The sequence below is a fragment of the Vipera ursinii genome, assembly GCF_947247035.1.
Source record: "Vipera ursinii genome assembly, chromosome: 1".
Lineage (NCBI taxonomy): Eukaryota > Metazoa > Chordata > Lepidosauria > Squamata > Viperidae > Vipera > Vipera ursinii.
The window spans coordinates 7765778-7777854 of NC_139512.1; the positions used below are offsets into that span (position 1 = coordinate 7765778).

The 12077-nt window shown below is 41.2% G+C and overlaps 1 protein-coding gene across 4 annotated transcripts in view; it reads left to right on the top strand.

Moving 5' to 3' along the window:
* The window catches only part of CRLF1 (cytokine receptor like factor 1), a 50004-nt gene that overhangs the window by 6849 nt on the left and 31078 nt on the right, over positions 1–12077 (top strand). The gene's annotated exons all lie outside the window — the stretch shown is intronic.

Genomic DNA, 12077 nt, shown 5'->3' on the forward strand with positions numbered 1-12077 from the left:
ACCTTTTTCGTTCTGAAGAATGCTGTTCGAGCTTTCTCTATCCTTGTCTTTACTTCAGTGGTCATGTCCCAGCTTTCATGTAAATTAGAACCAAGGTGCGTGAGCCTTTCAACTTTTTCTAATGATATTCCTTCCGAATTTATTGGTGGTAAATTAACGGGTTGTTTGCTGACGACCGTGATCTTGGTTTTTGAGGTGTTAAGCTTCGAGCTGTATTTTTCAGATATTTCTGTGACTCTGTTGATGAGGTCTTCATGTTTACGGGCAAGCAGAACTGTATCATCAGCATATCTTAGATTGTTGATCCAAAAACTGTTTACTTTGATGTCAGCATCGATGTTCTCCAGTGCCTCATTGAAGATTGACTCCACTGAACAACAGTGGAGACAGAATACATCCATGTCTGACCCCTTTTCGTATTTCTGCATCAGCTGAGTATTTTTGGCCTAGTCTCACATTTGCTACTGATGCCAATATAGATTCTTTATGATTTGGATGTCTTTGTCATCTAGTCCCCCTTGTTTCAGGATTTCTAATAGTTTGCTGTGTCTTATTTTATCCAACGCTTTTTCAAAATCAGTGAAGCACATGTAAACACTGTGACTGACATCTATACAACGCTATACAAGAACTTGAATGCTGAATAGTGCATCTTGTGTACCAAGATTGTTTCTGAAAACAAATTGTGTGTTACCTAGACGCTTCTCAGTTTTGTTGTATATTCTTGTGTAAATTCTCAGGAATATTTTCAGGGCAGGACAAAATAACTAAGTTAAACTAGCACTGAACACATTTTACTACTCATATATAGTTTGTAAGATAACTTCTCATTGGTTCCCAGATATCTCATTGAATTCCCCTTCCTCTCATTAAAACATGCAAATGCCAGCCCTTGAGCTGATTAGGAGCAACAACAAAATTGGTTGCCTTCTAGATTCAGACAAGCAGCAAGGATATTTTGCTCCAATGCTCCCCGCTCAATTGCCAGAAAAATCTTCACTTTTGCCCAGGAAAAGGAAAAGGGGAATGAAATGGAATGGAATAGCTTTATTGTCATTTTCCTATATACATATTGACATACATTAAAATGAAAAAGATTCTAGCATGCTGAGAGCAAGCCAAATTGGGAGAGATTAATCTGAAATCTTCTGTTAATATAGGTAGTCCTCAGTTTACAACTATTTGTTTATGATCATTTGAAGGTACAATGGCACAGAAAAAAGAGACTTATGACCGTTTTGCGCACTTATGACCACTGCAGCATCCCCGTGGTCACGTGATCAAAACAGATGTTTGGGCAACTGGTTCATATTTATGACGGTTAAGGTTAGGGTTGCAGTGTCCCGGGGTCATGTGATCATCTTTTGCAATCTTCTGACAAGCAAAGTCAATGGGGAAGCCAGATTCACTTAACAACCGTGTTACTAACTTAACAACTGTGGTGATTTACTTAACAACATGACAGGTCGTAAAATGGGGCAAAGTTAATTTAACAACTATCTTGCTTAGCAACGTAACTTTTTGGCTCAGTTGTGGTTGTAAGTTGACAACTACCTGTATGTATTCAGCCAAAGGTCATTGTTCTGCTGGCCAAGAGCATTAACTCTTGTTCTGCTTTGCAGCGCCAAGACAGAACCCGTTTTTTCCTAGTTTGGGGATTACAAATAAATGAAGGAACGAACAAACAAACAAATCAATCAATCCAGAATGCCAATATGAATAGCTGACTAATGGGAGCCTGTTATTTTTATTTTTTCCTACCATCTTTATTAACTTCTTATATATTTCCCATTTCTAGTGGAGGGAGTAAAGTGCCTTATAGCAGCTTATTTATTTATTTTATTAAAATTATTTTTTTCATAAGAAAATTTGGATGGCTTAGAGATGAAGCAATTTATTACTCTTTTGCCATGAGACAATCTGCATCAAGAGATTCCCCAAATGTAGCAGCCTTGCAGACAATTTTAGTACAGAACAGGCTACCGCATACAAGTGTGGCCTGAAACTCTAAGGCTATATGGAGCTGGGAGTCATATTTTATTCATTTATTTGATTTTTCTCCTGCTGTTATTGGTGTTCAAATATCCATGCCACCACAAGAGGGAGACAAAGAGGAGGGTTTTTTCCCCATTTCTTTGCTGCAATCCAGTGGTCACACACAGAATTGCAGTTGAAATTGGTTACCTGAGGGACCGCTGGGAGACTTGCTCTCTCTCCCCTGTCCAGTTTTGCAAGGTCTGTTTAATTTTCTCTGATCCCATGTTAAAAATGGGTTCCCTCCCTATTTTATGGCAAACAGTGGAAAATTATTGTGGGTAATTTCCACTTCAATTTGCACTCAGCACACTCCAGATCGGAGCAAGTGCGCCATACTCCATTCAGATGAGCTAGCAAAAAGTATAGCTTGAGGCTTATTTATAAAATAGTATCAAACTTCAAAAGTAATTAATTGGCAAAAGGAGGATAAAAGGCAAGTAGGGAGAGTGAGAGACATGAACAACAGGCAGAAATTTAAATTATCTGCATATCACTAGGCTTTTCAGAGCCACTGAAATAATACTGAGAGTAATTAGCATGGATTACCTCAAAGGGAGGCACCTTAATTATTCCAGCCTTAACCCTTTTATGTGCAAAACTGCAGCAGAATAGAAATAGAAAGGAGGACACCAGGTGATCCTTCCTCTATTCTAAACCCTGAAGGAATGGATGGGGATAACACATCCAGCAAATAAAAGGAAAGAGATAAAATCTGGAACATATGTCCTAAAATGATCTCAGTATAATAACAAAAATTAAAGAGGCAGCAAATCCCAACTAGTAAAGCCAGGAAAATGTGCTTGGCATTTTCCTGGGCATGAAACATCGTATTTACTTTTCTATATTTATTCTGTTTTCCAGATTCCCAGGGACAAAACCAAAAAAAGGAGGAGAGCTCCCCTAAAGCATTAAATACAGACTTTCCAACACCATAACTCATGTCCTGCTTCGCCAGGTTTGAAGACCCCTGTTATATAGCATCCTGGACTTATGACAAGCTTAGGGGAAAAAAAAGTGCTAGCAAAAGTGACTTGCATCAGTCCTCGTACTTGTAGCAACTTCCCTGTAGTTACATGACCAAAATTCAGGTACTTGGCAACTGGCTTGTATTTATGACAACTGCAGCGGCCCAGAGTCACATGATTGCCATATACAACTGTTTCTGAGATTTCCAGCAAGCAAAATCAAAGGGCAATCTTGATTTGCTTAATGACCACGTGATTCACTTAACAATTGTGGCAAAACGGTCATCAAATCAGGTGTGACTCAGTTAAGGACCATATCACTTAGTGGTGGAAATTCCCATCCCAAGTGGTTGTAAGTCAAGGACTACCTGTAACTTGGCTATATTTTAAATGCTTTGGTGTGCTAATCAAGATGTCAGTGGTGAGCACTTAACTGAGGCTGGCAATTACGGTCAGAAGCCATCACAGTCGTTAACTGGAGCATAATATAACCAGACCTGATTGTATGACCTTTTTTTTTTTAGCGGTTATTAAGCAAATGTGGCAGTTGTTAAGCAAATACAAGCCGGTAAGCAAATGTTGCAATATTTGTTATGGGATTTTTATTTATTTTTTTGCTGGAAACTGGAAGTCAATGTGCGTTTCTACCCAAACTGTGGTACACCACAGTCACGTGACTGCCAGGGGGAGGGGGGCTGCAAACCATTGTAAATCCAGGTTGATTGTTGAGCGCTCAAAATGCGGTGTCCAAACTTTGAAACTGGGTCGTAAGTAGCTTTTTGGAGGGTCCATCGTAACGTCAAATGGTTGCTAAGCGACTAGCCGTAAGCTGAGGCCTACCTCTGTGCTGGACCATCCCTGGGTGTCCGCATCAGAAAAGTCATGCTGTGACCATTTGTGACTCAACATGCTTGAAAATAGGGCAGGCTTCGAACCTGCATTCTTGGTTGCCATTTTGACTTTTTTGCCCTCTCCCCCTTCTTCCATGTCGAGGAGGACCTTGAGAGGGTGGCTTGATTTCTTCCACCCAGACGATAAAACTATCCAGCTGCGTCTTCGAGCTATTTCGGTTTCCCGAAGCCGGACGATTGACTTCTCTTTCATTCTCTTTATTGTGTGAAAATTTTGAAGCCGGTGAGCAAGCAGCAGCTGGTGGCTGAGGCTCTGTTTGTGTGGAGTGAATTGCTTGGTGTGATTTTATTCTTTGGGTTTATTTTGTTTTGCATGCTTCAGTCTGAGCCACTGCTTTGCGTTGTTGTACGAAAGCACTTGCAAACCCAGCAGGGGGGAAATAATTATTTTAAAATTCAAATATAAGCTAAGCTGGTCACCTGGTGCACATTTACAAATAAACCAATCCCAGAATGGATTCTGTTTAATGTGGAATGTAACACCAGAATATGATTATAGCCACTGTCTTTTTATTATGGGGTAGGGGAACCCTGGAAAAAACGGAATAGAAACTGCAGTTTTTGCTTGAATTCTTGTTGGCGTTCTGCCTTGCTACATTTTCCTTTTCAATGTACAGGTAGTCCTCAAGTTACAGCAGTTTGTTTAGTGACCATTCAACAGCACTGAAAAAAGTGACCTACGACGATTTTTCCCACTTACTACTGTTACAGCATGTCCATGAGCACGTAATCAAAATTTGGATGCTTGGCAACTGGTTCGTATTTATGACGGTCGCAGTGTCCCGGGGTCATGTGATCCCCTTTTGTGACATTCTGACCAGCAAAGTCAATGGAGAAGTCAAATTCACTTAACAAACATGTTACTAATTTAACAATTGTAGTGATTCGATTAACAAGTGTAACAAGAAAGGTCGCAAAATAGGGCAAAATTCACTTTTAACCAATGTTTCATCAAGCAACATAAATTTTGGGCTCCATTGTGGTCATAAGTCAAGGACTACCTGTAATGATTTACGTTTGTGAACTTGAGCCAAAGGATAATAATTGTTCATTTCCCTCTGCCACCAAAATTAACTTAGGTGGATGGGTGGCTATAGAAGTGAAATGAATTAATTAGTGAAGTCACTGTTCTGTTTCTTTTCCTTTCTTTTTCTATGCTGTTGAGATGCTGTGATAGCCTGAAAGTGGGAGAAACTGTAGGGATGGTTGGAATAGACTCCTTGCTTGGTACTGTGAAAAAAAACCTTAAATGGTATAAAACAGTGCCCCCCCCCCCAACCTTTTGGGCACCAGGGACTGGTTCCTTGGAGAGAGGTTTTTCCGCAGACCGGAGAGAGCGTGGTTTTGCGTGCTGCATGCATCCCGTGAATGGGGCTTCACTTGTTTGCATGGCCCGGTTGCTGGCAGGCCACAGACCGGTGCCAGTCCATAGCCCGGGGATGAGACCCCTGGTATAAAATCAATGTACAGGTTGTCCTCGACTTACGACTGGTTGCTTAGTGACCATTCAAAGTTATGACATACATTGGGGTTCAAAGTTCCAACGGCTTCCCTCCTGTGGTCATGTGATTGCATTTTCCGCACTTGGCAACTTACCTTTACAGCCGTTTGCGGCATGCCATGGTCGTGTTATGAATTATAAAATAGGCAGGCCCCCTAACTGACGTAACTCAAGGACTACCTGTATACAGCTAATCTGCCAGTTGATTGTGGAATGCTTTGTTTCCCCAAAAGAGGCACCTTGAAAGAAAAATCTGTTGTTCCCACATGTGTAACGCCACATGTAAAAGAACACAGAGGCATTGTTACAGCAAGCTGCCATTTTATAGTTCTGTGCAGCTTTCCTTGGCTGTATTACAGTTTGTTGGGAGATGGGAAACCGAGACACACACACCCACCACCAAAAGAATTCCCTTTTCCATTCTTCACTCTCATGAACCTCCCAAGCACTGGATCGTGAACACCTGGATTAGTTTGAGCGAATTCCTTCTCTTTACTGAGGTCAGAAGGCCCCAATTAGCAGACTTGGCCAATTCCCCATTTCAATCAAGCTGTCTCAGGTATTACAACTCTTTGGGATCTGGAAGAGAAAATCGTGTGGTCCCTCGGGAGCAAGAAAGAGAGTTTGTATGTTAAAACTTTGCCAGTGTGAGCAGATTTCAATCATACTGGTATGTAATGATCCTCAGCATCCTGGAATCAGCTTCTCAGAGGCAAACCTCTAGATTTATTTTTTTTTTAAAAAAAAGTGGGTTGATTTGAACTAAGAAGAAAAGAAGGAAAATTTTTGTGTAGTTTTATTCCATCAGGGGATCTGTCTACTATAAAACCACAACAGTAGCCAGATTTCTCCTAGGAAGAGAAAAAATATAATAATTAAGGGTGAATTTAATATTGGGGAGGTTCAGGTTTAAAGCCTTGGCTTACAGAATGATCTGGCTAGTCATTACCTGTTAGCATAACCAGTTTGGATGTCCTGTTTTAGACATGCCAATTGGTTCAAAGTTTCTTCTATTATTGTTGTTTTGGTCCGTCACATAGTCAGCCAGATGTTCAGACTGGATTTGATATATTTATCTACCTATTGAGCACTTCCCAAGGATCTGGGATAGTCAAAAAATATTATTGAATAATTTGAATAGGTTTTAATTTGGTTTGTTTTCTGGTTATGCAAACTTCACATTTATTTCTATATCCTTCCCCCATTATTAAAGGTAAAAGGTAAAGGTTCCCCCGCACATGCGTGCTAGTTGTTTCCAACTCTAGGGGCCGGTGCTCATCTCCGTTTCAAAGCCGAAGAGCCAGCGCTTGTCCGAGGACGTCTCCGTGGTCATGTGGCCGGCATGACTAGACGCCAAAGGCGCACGGAACTCCGTTACCTTCCCACCGTAGTGGTCCCTATTTTTCTACTTGCATTTTTACGTGCTTTCGAACTGCTAGGTTGGCAGAAGCTGGGACGAGTAACAGGCGCTCCCTCTGTTACGCGGCACTTGGGATTTGACCCACCAAACTGCCGACCTTCTGATCGACAAGCTCAGTGTCCTAACCCACTGAGCCACCGCGTCCCTTTCCCCCCCACTATTACCCCCCCCAATTTACAGTGTACAAATTAAGCAGAAACTTGTAATTCAAACAAAGAAAAACATGGCTGGGAGGGGGAAAAGGGTTTTTTTAAAAAATAGTGAGAATTATTACATGTTTTATAATATTAAGGTATCGTCGCAGGATGTAAGCTGCTGTAAGTAAAGCTGCTTTTTGCAATTGACTGATGGAGAATTTGTCAATGCTGATGGTGTTTAAGGGGTGCTCCAGATGTTTTGGGAATGCACCTAAGGCAGCAATCACTATTGGCACTATCTTTGTTTTCTTTTGCCACAGTCCTTCTATTTCTATTTGCAGGTCTTTGTATTTTGTTAACTTCTCCAGTAGTCTTGTCTTTTCCATTCTGCTCTCTCCAGGTACTGCCCTGTCCACTATCCAGACTTTTTTGTCTTTCTTATCAACAATTGTTAAGTCTGAGATGTTCTATTATTATGACTAAATTCACAACCGCAATCTGGGCCAGAATTTCCATTCTTAAGCCAAGCATTTGATTAACTGAGTCGCGCCCAATTTTATGACCTTTTTTTTGCCACGGTTGTTTAGCAAATCACTGCAGTTGTTAAGTGAATCATGTGGCCATTAAGCGAATTTGGCTCTCCCCCATTGCTTGTTGTAGACCAGCTGGGAAGGTCACGTGACTGGGACGCTGCAACCAGTACACGATAGTTGCCAAAGCACCTGACTTTTGATCACCTGACAATGGGGACATTGCCGTGAGGACCGGTTTCAAGTCACTTTTTTCATTGCCATTGTAACTTCAAATATTTGTTAAATCAGGGGGTCCCAACCGGGTGTGCTCACACACACCCTGGGGGTCCGAGATGATGTTCAAGGGGGTGCAAAAACTTGGCTTTTCAAAATTATAGTGTATACGCATAATTCATTGCCATTATTTCGAACTTTTGTAAGGGGTGCGAGAATATATCAGAAGCGTTCTAGGGGTGTGGGGTATAGGAAAGGTTGGGAACCAAACGCTGTGTTAAATGAATGGTTGTCAACTGAGGACTACCTATAGTACTTAAGTCATTCTTCAGGGCTAGTCAACAAGTAGTCAACAATTTTGGGATAGTCAACAATTTTGCTTTGCTTTGGAGAGTCTGAAGTGACAGTCATTTCTAAATTCATCCTATGTCCGGACTGTAGAATTGTATCCGTTTGTTTTAAATGAAAAGATGCTTTTCAGTGAAATAATGCGGAAAAATAGAAAGCATCCATTCCGGTGGAGAAGCATCAAAACTGACAACTTAAATCAATATTTAAAGATCAAGCCCTAACTTTAGAAGCCTGGGATTTATTTCTGTAGTTTTTGAAAAATGACGAAGACCCAGACGGTACAACAGAGTGGATTTGATTAGAAGCAATATATATATATTTTTCTAAGTTGATATTGCAGATAAATGGAGATTATAATTTCACGGTCACAGCTCAGGATAATGCTTAGAATTCTTAACTCGTCTCCCGATGGTTCTTCTGGTAGCATAATATGTTAGATACAGAGGAGGAAGAATTGCAAGGTCAGAATGTCATAAACAACTGAAGTGGAGGTGGAGTTTTTCCAACTATATTCTTCACAACCTGGGATTGCACCCTGAAAACCTGTTGGGGTTCCATGAGAGATTAGGGGCAAAAGAAAAATTTAATCAAGCAAAGCTAATTTTTACTGCTAAAGGTTGGCCTCCTTATCAGGTACTCTGAAAATTAATTTTTTAATAGGTTTGGCAACCTGGAACGCTTTGCAAATCTCCTGCTCATTGGTCTTGTTTTAAACGTAATTGGTATGATTACCCTCCACGCATTTAATAATTCTTCCTTCTTATCACTTCTGTAATGATACTCCCCTTGTGATTCTTCAGAAGGGCCTTGAGAATAAGGAATATGGAGGCTAAACCATGATGAACAATTGAGGGAACTGGGTATGTCTAGTCTGACAAAGAGAAGGACTAAGGATGATATGATAACAGCCTTCCAATATTTGAGGGGCTGTCACAGAGAAGAGGGAGTCAATTATTCTCTAAAACACCGGAAGGCAAGACAAGTAGTAATGGGTGGAAAACCAGTACAGAGAGAAGCAACCTAGAACTAAGGAGAAATTTCCTGACAGTGAGTAGAATCAATGGAAAGTCTTGCCTCCAGAAGTTGTGGGTGCTCCATCACTGCAAGTTTCTGAGAAGAAATCGGACAAACATTTGTCCAGATTGGTATAGATAGGTTCTCCTGCTTGAACAGGGGGTTAGACTAGATGACTTCCAAGGTCCCTTCCAATCCTATTATTCTGCGTTCTTATCTTCTAGCTATTTTTTTTAAAAAGGTAAAGGCATCCCTGTGGATTTTACTCCACTAATTGTTGCCAACTATAGGGGGCAATGCCCATTTCCTTTTCAAGGCCACTAAGCCATTGATGTCCGAAGACATTTCCAGGGTCATGTGGCCAGCATGACATCATGGAGCGCTGTTACCTTCCCACTGAAGTGGAACCTGCTCACATTTGCTTGCTTTCAAACTGCTAAGTTGGCAGGAGCTGGGGTGAGGAGAGGAGGTCATCCTGTTGTGTGGTGCTTGGGGCTCAATCCTGGGTTGCCAGCTTTCCAGATGACAAACACAGTGTCTTACCTCTCAGCCACTGCGCCGTCCTCTATTCATCACCTTGATCTGAGTTAACAGCGCATTATAAGGCAACACTTTCTGAACCAAAGTACCTCAAATGGGCTAATTTACAGAATGTGTCCAAAATCCCGGACTTGTGACTCCCAGGGAAAGAAAGTTTGGGAAACCTGTGGCTGCTTCAGTGTTACTGGCTGCTGCTGCACTGTGCTTATCTGATCTTCCTTTTCAGCATTCTGTGACAGTTTCCCAGCCAGTCTCACGATCCCCTGTCCCCCCCTTCCCCCAAGCAGCAGGCATTTACCGGTAGGGTAGGGAAGTTTTTCAAGACATCCTCCCAGATTCTGACAAGAAAAATAAGTAGGGAAGTTGGAAAGAAGTTACTCTTGCTCTCTGCTTTTTTACTCACCCTTGGTCTTTCTGCTTCTCTGTTTTGGAAGGAAATGTCTCTGAAATAATGACCTAACAGGACAGGGATTGTCTAGTTACGTTTAAAACTTGTGGACAATATATGGGAATAATGCAAGCGTTCTCATAGGGAGAATTGAAATGGCAGCTGGGACTGAAGCCCCACCCATTTCTTGAATGCATATAAAAAGGGGGCAGGGTTTTGCTTGCACAGATGCAGCTGCCATTTTGATTTTGTTGACACTTCCACAGACACCCCAACACTCATGAATCTGAGGTTTCAGACCATAGACCTCTGAAATCAGAGGATGCCCTCAAAGAAAAAAAAATCAGGTGGTCCTCGTAAGATCACAATTGAGCCCAAACTTTCTGTTGCTAAGCAAGGCATTTGCTAAGTGAATTTTGCTCCACATTATTAACTTTCTTGACACAGTTGTTAAGTGAATCACTGCAACTGATAAGTTAGTAACCTGGTTGCTAGGTGAAATCCGGCTTCCCCCATGGACATTGCTTGTCAGAAGGTCGCAAAAGGGGATCATGTGACCTCGGGACGCTGCAGCCACTCCATGCCAGTTGCCAAGTGTCTGAATTTTGATCACGTGACCACAGGGATGCTGTAGCGGTTTGTAACTGTGAAAAATGGCACTTTTTTCATGTGCTGTTGTAACTGAATGGTCACTAAAGTCGAGGACCACCTCTAGTAGCTTATTTTAAGTCTCTTGTTAATACAAAATAACCTACAATTTAAATTATTTTATATATTTTATTAATAGACAATGACCCATATGTGTGCACAATACATTTTTTAACCCATCCATAGATACAATAAACAAGATGCATGATTTTCCCTAATGCACAGCATCAGTTGTTACGATTTTGGCATCAATTCCCATTTTAATTCTTTCCACTCTCCCAGCTTGTTCTTATTTCCCTCCCCAGCGCCCCCCCCATGTGTCTTTTTCTGCTTTTTCTTGTGCTTTTTAAAGGATAACTCAAGCATAAAAGTATATCCGAGAAAAGCTACGGATGTCCATTAGGTTTTACAGAACTGTAAATGTCCCGGGATTAAGCAACGTTTCCCGTTTAAATAAACACATGAGTTAAATATATATATCTATTATGGCTAGCAATGGCACCGTGCGCTTGACCGCTCATTCATCAATGCATTAATCTAAAAAAAAATCTTTCTTTGTCACCTTTCCAGTGTTTAAGCAGCTTCTGAAAGTTAAAACTGTGTGACAAACTCCCCTTCATTTTTTTTTTTAAATAGAGGGGGTGGTGGAAGGAAAAGACTTGTGACTTGTAAACTTTGCAGGTTTGTTTCTGCAAATCATCAGACTTGAGTGATGAATTCCCTTCAGCCTTCATTTTGTAACCATCTCCTCTTCTTTCCCATAACTAGAAGCCAAACTCAAGGACCTTCGTTGGTCTTTCTTTCTGGAGCTACATGATCAAAATGCAGGTAGTCCTCGGCTTACAACAGTTCATTTAGTGACTGTTCAAAGTTATAACAGCACGGAGAAAAGTGACTTAAGACTGTTTTTCACAGTTACGACCTCTGCAGCATCCTCATGGTCACGTGATCAAAATTCAGATGCTTGGCGATTGGTTCATATTTGTGACCATTGCTGTGTCCCAAGGTCATGTGATTAACTTTTGCAACTTCTCACAAGCAGAGTCAATGGGGAAGCTGGATTTACAACTGCAGTGATTCACTTAAGCACCGAAGCAAGAAACCTGTAAAATGGGGCAAACGTCTCACCTAACAACAGAAATTTTGGCCTCAATTGTGGTCATAAGTCGAGGACTAGCTGTATGGCTAGTTCTTGAATTACAGCCATTCGTTTCATCTTTTTTACACTTTCCTCAGCATCAGAACCTCCACCAGAGAGATGGTTCATGGCTTAATGTGTCCAAACTAGGATGATTTGAGCCTGATCATTTGTGTCTTGAGTGAGAACTCAGGTTGATTTGTTCATTGACCCATTCGTTTGTTTTCATGGCTGTCTATATTATTGTCAGGCATCTTCTCCAACACCAGTTTAGAATAAAA